Raw genomic sequence first — 15,777 nt, forward strand, 5'->3', positions numbered from 1 at the left:
TATCGGCTAACGGAGGCGAATATATATCCCGATTAGTCAAAGCACTCTGAAACAGAACATGAGAAACACACGCTGGAAAAGTCTAGAAGCATGGTGACGTAAATGTGTGACGTGGCCGGGTGAAGTCAAGCTGAGGAGCAGGCAAAAGTCAGAGAGGGCAGGGTAGTGAACAGCATTGCGAGCAATATGAACGGAGTCCTTGAAGTTAGAATATTGGAGTTACGCGAAGGCAAGCCAATGCTGTATGTGTGTTTCGCAGGGATTAAGAAGAGAGCTAATCGGACAGCTGAAGATGGAAGAAGATGAAGATGCTAGAAGTCGACATCAGGCCCTCCCGGAAGAGATGACCAACTTCAAATTCAGATGGTTGTAGGAGAATGTGATTATATTACTGAAAAACATGAAATAAACCGCCAAAGAAAATGTTGCAAAATGTGTGTTGTTGTTTGGGTCATCAGTCCATAGACTTGTTTGACGCAGCTCGCCACGCCACCCTATTCTATGCTAACCTTTTCTTTTCTATGTAAGTGCCACACCCTACAAATGTTCTTACCTGCTTCTCATATTCATACCTTGGTGTACCCCTACCGTTCTAAACGCGTAAACTTCCCTAAAAGTCCAACTCAGGAAGTCTTGGGTGTCGTAAGATATGTCCTTTCATGTTCTCTCTTCTTCTGGTCAAATTTAGCCATATCGATCTCCTCTCACCAGTTCAGTACAATATCTCTTAATTCGTGATTCGATCTACCCATCTCGCCCTCCGCATTCTTGTGTAACACCGCGTTTCAAAAGCATATATTCTCTTTCTTTCTGAGCCAGTTATCGTCCATCTTTCACTTCCTTACAATGCCACGTTCAAGACGAAAATCTTCAAAAACATCTTTCTAATCCCTATATCAATGTTCGAAGTGACAATTTCCTTTTCTCAAGAAAGGTCTTTCTTGCTTGTGCTAGTCTGCATTTTATGTCCTCCTGCCATCGTTAGTCATTTTACTACACAAGTGGCAATATTGATCTACTTCCTTTAAGACTTCATTTCCTAATCTAATATTTCCTGCGTCACCTGACTTCGTTCGACTGCACTCCATTACTCTTGTTTTAGGATTTATTTACTTTCATCTTGTACTCCTTCTCCAAGACTATGTCTCTACCATTCAGCAATTTCTCCAGGTCTTCTACAGACTCGGATAAAATAATACCATGGGCAAATCTCAAGAGTTTTGATTTCCTCTCCTCTCCTTGGATTAAGTTCCTCTTTGATTTTCTTTGCCGCCTGTTGTATATAAAAGGAGAAGGGAAAAACTGCCGCCTTGCCTCAGTCCTTTGTGTGAATGCTGCTTCTCTTTCATAGCCTTCGATTCTTACGTGATCTTTCCTTTCTTCCTAACTTTTCTTCAGCAGCCCTACTGATCTTATTCTTCACTTCAGGACTAACACTTAATTAACTACAGGGTGGGGCAGAGGAATTTATTTATTTGAATTTGGCGCCCTGAAGCGATGGTTGCTCCGAGGAGGGTGGGGGTGGGCGTATTCGGAAGGGCGGAGCGTAAAGTTGTCGCTCTGCTCGGTATAGTAAGCATCACGGAGTTTACGAAGATGGAGCGCGCGTTCGCTGTCGAGGCATACTATTCTAACGGCCGCAAACGTGTATTTCGTACCCATTTTAATATTACGCCCAGTGGTCGTGTTCCTCATCGGCAGTCAATTGTTTCATGGCTAAACAACTTCAGGTAAAACTGGTGATGTGAAGAGAAAAAACCTGGGCTTCCACGAACAGTAAGATTACCCCAAAGCATTGACATGGTAAGGCATTCTGTTTGCCCGCAAACATGCAGCTTCTGTTGGGATTTCTGTTCATTCTGTGAGGCGAATCCTTCGTGAAGAACTGAAATTGCATCCCTACAAAGTCCATGCGATTTTGTTGCTCGAGAAAATGCATGTCAGGCGTTTCTTGGCATGCTTCACGACACACTTGTTTTCTTCAGTGCTGCTTCTTCAAGTACACATGTTAAACTTCTCTTCTTATCTGTCTTCCAATATTTTCCACTATTTTGCTGTCTGTAAGTAACTAAATTTGTTACAGTCGTGATTTTCTTACAGGTGAGTTTCTGACCACCAACTGGTGAATATACTTGTATTTCAATTTCAATTATTTTAGGAGGGTCATCTAATGGCATTAACAGTTATTGATTAGTATCCTTTGTGTTCGTGCAGTTGTGAGCTTGCATTTGGTAGATAGTGGTTTCAAACCCACTATTGGCAGCCCTGAAGATGGTTTTGCGTGGCCTCCCATTTTCACATCAGGTAAATGCTGGGGCTGTACCTTTTTAAGGCCACGACCGGTTCCTTACCACTCCTAGCCCTTTCCTATCCCATCGTCGCCATAAGACCGATCTGAGTCGGTGCGACGTGAAGCAAATTGAATTGTATCTTTGAGTTATTTTCTTTTTAGTCTATGATTTAGTGAATCTGGGAAATTGATATTTTCAGCGAGTTATGTACCGTTATGCATCAATGCTTTACTTCTCGCAGCCCAGTACTCGTTACATTTAGCCGCGCGCGGAGCGACTGTCGTTTGTTTACACAGTCGCAAAACCGGTGCTCAGTTCTGCCAACCTCTGTACTTTGAAACTAATGAGTGAGGTGCTTTGATAGATTGTTACCAGATTGGCCTGGACTGGTTCTTGCCGTGCGGACGGTAAGGATAGGATCTGGGCAAGATTCTTGCCGTGCGGACGGGTGGGATAGGATCTGGACAAGACCATTGGCCTGGACGGTTAGAAGCCGCGAAGCGGCCCTAGGCCTCTTAGTTTCGTGAGGAAACACGATTGGTCTGGAAGGAAGACGATTGGTCTGGACGGTTAGGATTCTTGCCGTGGACAAGACTATTGGTCTGGACGGTTAGGATTCTTGCCGTGGGCATGACCATTGGTCTGGACGGTTAGAAGCCGCGAAGCGGCCTTAGTGCCTCTAGTTTCGGGAGGAAACACGATTGGTCTGGAAGGAAGGCGATTGGTCTGGACGGTTAGTAGCCGCGAAGCGGCCCTAGGCCCCTAGTTTCGTATGGAAAGCCGCATAGTTATTTTACATGGTGTTTTTTGTTTGTGCTTTTATTCAGCCGGGGTTGGTAACGCAATGTATTTATCAGCATTGATGGCAATGACGTCACATTCCGTTCCCATTGACCAATGAGAATGCAAGAAGCTACTTAGCCATGGACGATGGCGGCTGCTACTCTTTATTAGGTTATAAAAGTAAATGTACTTCTGGGGGCGGGATGGTGGGTTCCTAGACTTCGCAATGAACACATCTCTCCTCTAAAATCAATTCCAAGTAAGATTTGCATTATTTTCACTTCCTTATAATGTTATACTGGAATTGCGAACTGTAGACCTTAGAAAAGTACTGGGCTAACAGAGCGGTCCTTGTTTCTCACCCTGTCTGAAAGTAGCAAAACATTTCTCTCTCAGAACTGGAACAGGTGAAAAGAAACATCTCCTACCGTCTTGTCAATGTCTAATGTACAATTTGGGATGTAGCAATTCACCATAATCACAAGTTTCCATTAATTAAAACATAGGCTTAGTAAATCAGTTTCGCTTCATGCTTCATTATTGACAATTCGTCAAAATTACATCTTGGTTAAGTGAGGTAGTGAGATTGTGATCTTGATGAGCAATTTTTACAACAGTTTTCCAAACCCCAGAATTTGCTAAACTCTCCCTCCCCTGACATCTCTTATAACATTTGGTAATATTCTCCTTTACACGTGTAATGGAAGTCTTTGAATGGTTTATTTTATTAGTTTGCTGTTGTAGGTGCAATGTATTGTTATTTCTCAGTCTTTTAACGCTTTTATTTGTTTGATGCTAAAATTTTCGTAAACGCAACTAGATTAATATGATTTCCTTGACACTTCGACAATCAGCTGCTGGCAACACCAATGCTTTTGTCATTGATCGAGAAAGCAAACATGTAGCTACTCTTTCTCTTCTGCTGAAATAAAACTATATCTGTTGAGTAGAATAACTAGGAGAACCAACTGTGCGTGACTCCCTTCTACTGAAATCAAATGGTTAAATATAAAAGTGAGATTTATATTTGGGATACATACACAGCGTGCTGCCAGGCAGATGAGATGAGTGACGAGGTATAATGATAATGGAATCAGGTAGTAAGGGACAGGGAAATATGACATAGGGCGGAAATATAAAACTGCATACATGTGAAGCTCGTATGGCCAGCGGAGGCCCGTCTTGGGCTACATTTACCCTAGCAACTTCTTAGTTCTTGCAGCAATTTACTTGCACAGAGCAACTTGCTGCACAACTTGCAGGTCTAAATTCTCCAGCAAACTGACTTGCGCCGGTTAGCAATTTCTTGGACAAGAAGCTTGCAGCCACTCCCGTGCAAGCAGTGTGAAGGACATTTTCGTGAGTTTCCGCAGGTTACTTGCTCCGATAGAATCCAATCCTATTTTGTGCAAGTGGAAGGTGCTCCTGTGTATACTGTAATTTAATTTGGGAAACGTACTTACCTTCGTGCAGGCACCACACATATGCTCAAATTTATTTTTCAGAAATGGAGGAAAAACGCGAATGGTCCAGGAAAGACACTAGTGAATTGATACAAAAGATCGAGAGCTTCCCAGAAATTTGGGATGTTCACAGCAGTAAATTCAGAGACAGAAGTATGAAATCCATTCCTTTCAGCACAATTGCGGAGGACTTTAACACGAAGGAAATACTGCGAAAATGGCACAGCTTGAAAACAGTTTTCCCAGGAAGTGAAGAAACGTGCAAAATTAAAAAGTGGCTCCTGAGGGATACCGGCGGAGTCTCGGTGGCCGTATTTCTCAGCGATGAAATTCGTAGAAAGTAGCGTAGCAACGACTTCGGATAAAGTATGCTTCTTAGCAAAGGGAAGCCTATTTGTTTTTCTTTTCTTGCATCTGAGTGTGAGGTTGTAGATCATTTATTCCCTATTACAGAATATTTATTACTGTAGTTTCTTGTTGAGTTGTCAGAATGAACAGCAAAGGTGAAAGATTACAGCCTTGTCTAACCCCTGCAAGTACCCCCAACCAAGAACTCATTCTACCATCAATTCTCACTGCAGCCCAATAGTCAACTTAAATGCCTTTGATTGATTTTAATAATCCACCCTTAATTCCATGGTCCCCCAGTATGGCGAACACCTTTTCACTCGGTACCCTGGCATATACTTTCTCTAGATCTACGAAACATAAACACAGCTGTCTTATTCCTCTCGTAACATTTTTCAGTTACCTGACGCATACTGAAAATCTGATCCTGGCAGCCCCTCTTTGGTCTGAAACCACACTGGTTTTCATCCAACTTCCCTCTCAAGCACTGATCGTACCCTCCCTTCCAAGATGCCAGTGAATACTTTGCCTGGTACAATAATCAATGAGATACCTCGATAGTTGTTGCAGTACTTCCTGTTCATTTACTTATAGATAGGTGCAATTACTGCTTTTGTCCAATCTCAAGATACCATACCAACACTCCATGTTAATCTTACTACTTTATGAAGCCATTTCATCCCTGCCTTCCCTCCGTACTTCACCATTTCAGGGCTAATTTCATCTATTTCTGCTGCTTTATATGTCATCCTTTCCACTTCCTCAAGTGTAATTTCAGCAACATAATTTTCCTCCTCCGCATGAGTTTGGTTGTTCGACACACTACGAGGAAGATTTCCTTTTACGTTGAGAAGATTTTCAAAATATTCCCATAACACTGTTCATTTCCTTTTTCCCTCCCGTCCTAAGTTTCCTCGTTTCTGTCCAGAAAGGTTTCCCTGTTGCTTGACCTAGCCTTTCCAGGTTATTACCGAAATCTTCCCACGACTTTTTTTTTATATTATTTAACAGCTATTTGTTTCGCTCTGTTTCTTTCATCTACGTAAAATTCCCTGTGTGCATCGGCCCTTGTTTGGAGCCATTTCTGATAAGCCTTCGTTTTACGTTTTATGTTCACAAGCTGCTCTTACTTCATCATTCCACCAAGATGTTCGCTTTTTCCCATCTTTACACACTGTTGTTCCTAGGCATTCCCTTGCTGTTTCTACTACAGCATCCTTGTAGCCACCCATTCTCTATCTATATCCTGAACCTGCTTACTGTCCACTGTTCGAAACTTCTCACTAATCATATCCATGTACTTCTGTCTAATTTCCTCGTCCTAGAGATGTTCTACCCTTATTCGTTTGCAGACAGATTTCACTTTCTCTATCCTAGGCCTAGTGATAGTTCACTACAGATCAGATAGTGGTCTGTATCATAAAAAACCGAAAAACCGGCACCTTCCTAACATATTTCCTAAATTCGAAGTCGTTTAAGATATTGTCTGTTATTGATCTGGTACCCATAGCCTCCCATGCTCGAAGAATGTATTCGTAACTGCCAAACCCATACTAGCACAGAAGTCCAGCAAACGCTTCCCATACACATTAGCTTCCATATCGTCCTCACATTTACCAATCACCCTTTCGTATCCTTCAGTTCTATTTCCAACTCTCGCATTGAAATCGCCCATTAGCACTGTCCTATCCTTGCTGTTTACCCTGACTACGATGTCACTCAATGCTTCATAAAACTTGTCAACATCATCCTCATCTGCACCCTCACATGGTGAATACACGGAGACAATTCTCGTCCCAATTCTTCAAACTGCCACATCTGTCCACATCATTAGCTCATTTACGTGCTTACCTGAAACTATGTTGTGTGCAGTAGTATTCCTGATGAACAGCCCTACCCCATACTCTGCCCTTCCCTTTTTAACACCAGTCAAGTACACTTTATCATCTCCTATCTCTTCTTCGTTATCTCCCCTTACCCGAAGATCACTTACACCTAGCACACCCAGATGCATCCTCTTTGCTGACTCAGCCAGTTCTACTTTCGTTCATCCATAAGCCCCATTAATGCTAACAGCTCCGCATCGAATTCTATTTCGTTCGCCAATTTGTTTCCAAGGAGTCCCTCGCCTGTCAAATGGGAGTGGGACTCAGTTACTCCCATAGGTCCGAGGATTTTTTAAAATGTTCTGAGCTCGGGAAATGAATGAAGCAGGTTGCTACCCTACTTACACATAGTCCAAGTGAAGATCGCTCCTCTAACGGGGTAGGGACCACGTTGGATTATATAGTCCTAGCTGCTGAGCACAAGGAGGGCCATGACTCAGAATATGTCCGAGTTGACCACTCCCATCCCGTAATAACTGGTATACGGACTCTCAGGACCACTTACTAAGCCACTGAGCCGTTGCCCATGGTTCACGAACTAGGACGTGACTACAGTAACCCATACCGTGGAACAAATATAAAGTTGCCAAAACGTAGAAAATGTATACAGTTGAATTATAATATGAAATAATATTTTCTAGCAGTATTTTACCAAACAGATTTGTAGCTCTTTGTTGTTTACCGCGGGCCCGTATATTGTGAAATTGATCTCTAGGAGAAAATCATAGAGAATCTTTGTCAGATAGCCCATTTCCACTTCGTTGTGATCTGTTGTGGGCTAACCATCGTTAAGGAGACACACCATTCGCCAGTCTAAATATTATATTGTTTTACATTTTAAAATTCCTGGAATCCTTATTTCAATTAAAATTTGCACGTTTAATATTAACTACCACCGCATTCATAGAACAATTACAAATTTAAGGAAATGTTACCCATTTGTCATCAGTGCACTGTAAATTTTGCTGGCGTAATTTAGGCAGTCGGACAGTGTTTTTACCATAAATACAGTCGAATCTCGATATCTCGAAATTACTCGAATTTTCAGTATCTCGAGGTAACTGAAATTTCCCGTCCGTTTGTCCTATTCTTCGCGTGTATTTATTTCTCTATCACTCGAAATTCTGTTAGCCTACACGAATTTCTCGATTTCTCGAAGCGAACATTTCCTACCTTCAAGCAAAAAATGCTCTGTAACTCGAATTTTGTGCAAGATTAACTGTGCATTATGGCATTTTGTGGTTTGTGAGGAACAGTTAACAAGTAAACAAACGTTTACAGTGATGCTGGGAGCTAATATGACGGGAACCGAAAACTAAAACTTGTAATGATTGGAAAATCAGCGATGCCTGGCTGTTTCTCGGGTGTGAATAACTGGTCACGTACGAAGGCAACCCCCGACGTAGCGGATGACAAGCTCCATCTCGGCTGCGCGGGAATGACAAGAAGTTTCATCGTGAAAGAACGAAAGGTTAACAGTAACAAACAGAAGAGACTAACGTATTTTTTCCACAGGTTTTAACCGAGGTATGTTTCTTATTTCACTACTGTTGTATGTACTGTATCCTGTCTTCTAAAAGGTTACTATAATAAGGGTTGTAATTACAGTGCTGCCGTAAAATAGTTTTTGTATATATTTAAATACTGTTAAAAGTAATATATTCAGTGTAAGCCCGTATGATTGAATGATGTGCTATAAATGCTAAAAAAAACTGTGTATATTACCGAGCTCGATAGCTGCAGTCGCTTAATTGCGGTCGTTGTCCAGTATTCGGGAGATAGGGGGTTCGAACATCACTGTCGGCAGTCCTGAGGATGATTTTCCGTGGTTTCCCATTTGCACACCTTGTCCCATCGTCGGCATAAGACCTATCTGTGTCGGTGCGACTTAAAGCCACCAGCAGAAAAAAAAAACGGTATTCTCTATATCTCGAAATGTCGATAACTCGAAATAAAATTTAGCTCCCGAGGTGATTCGAGTTATCGAGGTTGCACTGTACCCCAATTATTTATTTATTCTTATGATTCTTGGTGTTTATTCATAAGAATGAAGAGAGCTGCAGCACATCTCATCTGCCTGTATGTCGCCATTTTGGTTGACTAGCGCTGCAAACATATCGTCCCTACTCTGGCAAACTAGCGAATCTGCAAATTGTCAAAAGGTTAGAGGAGCTGAAAGAAGTTGTGATTACTCATGTCAAATCAATTTTTATATTTAATTATTGGTTTCATGTGTTAGGCATAAGGAACGAGTTGCAGATGTGAGACTTTGTCAGAGGGTAGACAATATTTAAACAATAAAATCTACACCAAAACTTCAGAAGTACAGATTCCCTAGTTTGTCACTTTCGCTAGTTTGCCAGAGTGGGGACGATATGTAAACAGTATCTGCAAGTTACTTGTGAAAAACTTCTAGAAGTAACTTGCTTAGTTTTCTTGCATGAAATGTAAACCCAGCAGCAAATGCCTTGCAAGAATTTGCAGCAATAACTTGCAAAAGTTACATGCTAGTGTGAACCTAGCCTTATATGCGGCAGACGGGCCCGTGTGTAGAAATTTTAGGATTCAGGACGAAATGGAAAGCCATGTAAGTAGACAAAATTATACTCCCAAGGTAGTGATTCAATGCAAATTGTATGCAAAGTAAATGTATTGTGGAGGGTTTTACTTAACGAATTGCTCACTAGAAGTCCGGTATGCACTGTATTATTATTCAGTATCTTTGGATTTAAACGTAATAGATAGTCTAGATTCTTATACTGGGCAGCTGTGGGCAGTAGTGTCTCATGCCCGGTCTTGTGTGGTAACTATGGAGTTGGAGAAAAAGGACGCCATGTGCGAGAGGAAAAGACTGAGAGCTTGTGAGGTGGTTTCATTTTGTGAGTTGGTGAATAGCTGTTGATTATGAGTTCGCTTGAAATCTGTAACATAAGTGTTGTTCGTATGAAAATCCACGGCCTGTTTCCAGTCATTCGACTGGGTCAGGAATGGAATGAATGAAGCCCTCATCTAGCGGCGAGAATGGGAAATGTACCGGCTCCCCTGGGGCAGTGATAAATTACTGACAGGTGAAATGTTAATGGAGAGTGCTGCTGGAATGAAAGATGACAGGGAAAACCGGAGTACCTGGAGAAAAACCTGTCCTACCTCCGCTTTGTCCATCACAAAGTGACCGGGATTTGAACCACGGCACCCAGCGGTGAGAGGCCGGTGCGCTGCCGCATCAGCCACGGAAGCACCTGTTGTTCGTATATGAATACGTATTGTTAGTGTTTTAACAAGCTGATAATCAGTCTGGCTCATTGGCTAAATGGTAGCGGTTCTCGTTTCACCCGGCTTGGCTAGAGATTTTAACTGGGTTTGATGAGTTCATCTGGCTCGGACACTGATTGTGTTCGTCTCAGTACATACAGTGGGTAAAGTAAGTTTTCATACATACATGGTTTCAAACGGTACACAAACGGGAATTATCGGTAAACGATTTATACTGACGCTACAGATACACTACGCTTTGACATAGTTAACTGTGACGTACATTGGGTGTACGCACTGTATTCCTTTATTTATTGTTTAATGGCACACAAAAAAGTGTTCATACAATTAGATCGTAGTCATGTATGGTACGTAAACGTCGTCGGCTGACGACGACTGAAAACAGATCATTCATCGTGTATCTAGTTTAACAGTGAGTATTAGTGCCTGAAACTAATGGCGTACAGGAATAGTTTCCTAATGACAAGAGGGATTTCTTTGCCGAAATATTGCTGAAAAATTGAACTTATCGCATGCTGCTGTCCAGTATTTGGGAATAAATACAAACGAACAAGATCTACGCTGAATGTGCGAAGGTCTGGATGTCCTAGATTTCTAACAGACCAAGAATCGCGAATATTATGTAGCACAACAAGCGGGGGAGAACTCGGGCGTGAGTGCCCGAATGCTTGCTGAAGACGTCGCAACAGCAACAGCCAAAGAATTAACACCTCAAACCATAAGGAAATACATTCACGAAGCTGGCTTAAAAGGCAGAGTGGCAAGAAAGGAAACCATTCTTTAACCAGCGGAATACGGTGAAAAGACTGGAGTTTGCTCGCGCATATCTCAACAAACCCATGCAATACTGGAAGAAGGTAATTCTGTTCTCGGATGAGAGCAAGTTCAACCTTTTTTTGGATCTGGTGGGCGAAGGTATGTGTGGCGTAAACCAATTCAAGAATTTGACCCTAAGGGCATTGTACCAACTGTCAAGCATGGCGGAGCTCATTCCATGGTCTGAGGATGCATGAGCAACGCTGGGGTGGGAGAACTGGTTTTTGTTGAGGATAATATGACTGCCGCAGCGTATGTGAGCATATTCCGTGATAATTTGCTGGCCAGTTTTGCGAAATTAAATCGTAAGGACGCGTTTGTTTTTTTTACAAGTCAGCGAGCTATGCTCACTGCTCGTATAACAAAAGAATGGCTTCTGTGTAATGTTCGCGAGCAACTTACAACGCTTCCACAGTCCCCAAACCTCAGGCCCATGGAAAATCTGTGGGCATTGTTGGAACGGAGAGTAAAGATACGGGCATTCTCATCGAAAGAAGACTTCATCGATCATCTGAAGAAGGAATGGTCGAAAATTGATGCCAAAACCACATCAGACCTTTGTAAACTCCATGTCACGAATGCTTCAAGCAGTTATAAATGCCCAGGGAATGCATACGAAGTACTGGTTGTCAAACTGTGTGGGTTTGAAGACAGTGTTTCAACATGTATGAATATTGATTTTGCGGGCAGAAAATTATTTTTGTTTTGTTGTAAAGACAGCATAACTTCTATCCGTAGATGGTTTTTCAAACTTCATTATGAAATATAATTCGAGTACTAGGGCATGAAGTATTCATGTTTTACTAAAGATATGTGACAAGCCGCACATACAGTGTATGAATACTTACTTTATCCGCTGTACCTCTTCGTTTAATCATAACACAGAGCGGGCGAGTTGGCCGTGCGGTTAGGGGCGCGCAGCTGTGAGCTTGCATCCGGGAGATAGTGGGTTCGAACCCCATTGTCGGTAGGTCTAAATAAATTCAGCTCTGAAGATGGTTTTCCGTGGTTTTCCATGTTCACACCGGCAAATGCTGGGGCTGTACCTTAATTAAGGCCACGGCCGCTTCCTTCCCACGCCTAGCCCCCATAAGACGTATCTGTGTCGGTGTGACGTAAAACCAATTGTTAATCGCAACATATCTCACTACCACCACTACAGAAACACACAGTAGTGAATACATCCTTGCATATAGGATTGGCGTCAGGAGGGCATCCGGTCGTAAAAATGGGCCTATTCCAGAAGTTTGGACACCAATTAATTCGGAATGTCCAAATTAAAGGACGATTTGGATAGAAAGAAAATCTAGCCGTCTATAAGAAATGGTCCTTTTGTTGGTTCTGCAGGCTATCGTCTTTTTCGTGTAAATTAGACGAATTGGCTTCTAAATGAAAGCAAATATAGCTCTCATGTGATGATGAGTTGGACGAATGGGGGATACATTTTAGCGTTGGAAAGTTTTTATAATCAAGCAGGCTTATTATTTTCTTGTTTGAGTCGTCAGTCTGTAGGCTGGTTTGATGAAGTCTCAGTAGAGAGCATTTCGCTAACATTCAATCTATAAGCAACTATTGCAGCGTACATCTATCAGCCAAGGAAGGGTGGAATTTATTGACAGCGTCTCGCACGGCCATTCTTCTGTGCTGTTCATTGTATTGGTCTGCTACTGCATGTTTAATTGTTTGCTCACGCAGCACCGTGTACATTACGATCTGGTTACTGTATATTTTGTCTTAATCATTGAGTGTTTAACAACAAACCGCTGTTATGTTGTCCGCAAGTCGTAGACAAGCGACTTTTAATTATGTAGTGCCCGATGGAAAAGGATATCGCGTTCAGGTTTGCAGTTGGACATTCAAGGATATTTTTGGTCTAACCTCAAAAGAAGCTGCGGGTAATCCAAGGAAAGAAAAAACGTGGGTGCTTAGTGTACACTGATGAACATAGGATAATTCCAGAATCTAATGCTCTTACGATTAAGTACACTAATGATGATATTAGGAACTTGGTTCGTTCCCATATTAACACTTTCCTTCGGGAACTAAGTCACTTTTCAAGGAAGAAGAGCTTCTCAGAGTAATTAAGTTCATATCTGATTATAAATAGTATGTTCACTGCTTTGAAGGAACAAGTATCCCAACAGTTCTATAAAGAACCCAACTTGTCAAATGTATGACAAACTCCATAGTTCAGCTAAAGTGGCAACAGACAGAAACCTAAGGAGGAAATACTCTACCTCTCTTGAACTTCATCAAGCCCGCATAGAGAAAGCTCTCAACCTAATGAAGACAGATGCGTCGCAATCTCAACAGCCAACATCCACCTTTTCCTCTCTTAGTATGGACATGCAGCAGGTTATATTTACACCCGCAGTAACACATTCCGATTTTTTTTATTCGAGGCAGCTGCAATGCTAGAACTTCTGCATACATAATGCAGCTAACAGTATGGCTTTACATATGTGCGTGGCATGAGGGTGTGGTGTTCGTGGACGTGGATGAAGTGAAGTAGTGTCGTGTTTGTGCAAGGTTTTTTTTTTCTTCTGAATGTGTTCAAGAGGAAAACGCACTGATATGGGCCATGCATCACCGAACAAAAATTTAATTATTATAATGGCTATGAATTCCAACTGAATTGAAGTTCTTAGTTTCCGGTCAGGTTAGGGGCACGCAGCTGTGAGCTTGCATCCGTGAGATAGTGGGTACGAACCCCACTGTCGGGAGCCCTGAAGATGGTTTTCCGTGGTTTCCCATTTTCACGCCTGGCGAATGCTGGGGCTGTACATTAATTAAGGCCACGGCCGCTTCCTTCTCACTCATGGGCCTTTCATATCCCATCAGCGCCATAAGACCTATCTGTGTCGGTGCGACGTAAAGCAAGTTGTAAAATAGTGTTTCCGGTCATAGTTTCATTTACTGTGACAGACTTCGGTCTCATTGAGAAAAGAAATTTCAGGACAACCAGATGACGTATGCGGGCTCATCGCCTCATCCCGACCTTCACATCCATTCATTGCAATTAAGATGGAGAAAGATGACTTCGTCGGCTTTTGGGAAACTCGCCGATAAGTTTATCGACACAGAGAGACTAAGCATTAGCCAGCTATATTTTATTAGTGTCAACTGGTACACTCGCTATATGCTTTACGCGAAAGGTACTCACAAAGAACTCGTTGAGCCCACTGACTACCATATTTTCAAGAAAGGAAAAAAGAGTGTCCTGTCTGCCTCTTTACATAGTACTACCGAAAGTAACCAAAAAGAAGCCAATAAGTTATGAAATGAAGGACATACGAATGATGATATAGTTCTGGAATAGGAGGAACGCAAAATGTTCTACCGAGATCTGCTTGGTATTCCTGAGGACGTCAATGTGGAAACTGATGTTCCAGAAAACTGATATCAGTGTCTCCATTGTGCGCGAAAATGCCGATATTGCATAACTGTGTATTTACATTTTCAAACTACGAAGTTTTGTGAGAAAACTCACCCTCACACTGAGCCGCTATGTCAAAGGATTGAAAATGTAAAAGTGGCTCAGACGGTTGAGGCGCTGGCCTTCTGACCTCATCTTGGCAGGTTCGATCCTGGCTCAGTCCGGTGGTATTTGAAGGTGCTCAGATACGTCAGCCTCGTGTCGGTAGACTTACTGGCACATAAATGAACTCCTGCGGTACTAAATTCCAGCACCTCTCCGTCTCCGAAAACTGTACAAGTACCGGTAGTTAGTGGGACGTAAAGCCAATTATTTATTATTTGAAAATCTAAAAAGCTAAATATTTGTATGTACTTACACAAAAGATTTTCTTTGATCTAGCATAATTGCACTTCGAAGGCCGTAGGTAAAATTATTATTCCTGGTCTCCTTTGGTAGTGAAGAGTGGAAATGCCAGTTAGCAAGGGAACTCCATTATTGGCATTTACTGGAAATAACTTTCACCCTTTTCCACAGTAGGTCTTCAATTATTAAATCAAGTAGGGGACCGAGCGACTTGGCTGCGCTGTTCGAGCCGTGTAGTTGTGCGCTAGCATTCGGATGATCGTGGTTTCGAACCCCACTATCGGCTGTCCTGAAGATGATTTCCTGTAGTTTCCTATTTTCACGGCAGGCAAAGGGTGGTGCTGCACTTTAGTTATTACGATCATGGTCGCTTCCTTTCCAATCCTAGTACTTTATTATCCCTTCGTCCCCGAATAAAACCGGAGTAGTTAAGACATAGAACCACTAACAAAGAATCAAATAGCAGAAATATAGCATCTGGTTTTTAATGCATAAGAGAAATCGGCAACGGATAGCGTAGCGAACGAATTGTTGTTGTCTAAGTAGAACCAAGCTAATATCCTACCACAACAGTACATGGTTACCGTACTAGCTCAACGAATGGTGTAGAAACCGAAAGAATTCACGAAGTTATAGAAGATTTAATGCTATTTGTAAAATGAGATGATTACTTATTTGTGATGAGAAACTAGAATGAAATGATGATAATAATGTGTGTTTAACGTTATTTCAAATGCTATAGATTTTAAGAGACAAGCATGCCAGTAACTCTACTGACACGGTTCTTTCGCTTCTTTTGCTAGTGGCTTTGCGTCGCTAGATAGGTCTTATGGCGACGATGAGATAGGAAAGGCCTAAGACCTGTTTTTGTTGGTGCGACATCAAGCAAATATCATAAGCGCGTAGCCTACTCAGATGGCTTTTAGTGCCGAGAGTGTCCGAGGACATGTTCGGCTCGCCAGGTGCAGGTTTTTGATGTGACATCCGTAGGCGACCTGCGCGTCGTGATGAGGATGAAATGATCATGAAGACGACACATACTTGTACACCCAGTCCCTGTACCAGAGGAATTAACCAATTATGGTTAAAATTCCCGACCCTGCCGGGAATCGAACCCGGGACCCCTGTGGCCAAAG

Source organism: Anabrus simplex, chromosome 2, assembly GCF_040414725.1.
Source record: "Anabrus simplex isolate iqAnaSimp1 chromosome 2, ASM4041472v1, whole genome shotgun sequence".
NCBI lineage: Eukaryota > Metazoa > Arthropoda > Insecta > Orthoptera > Tettigoniidae > Anabrus > Anabrus simplex.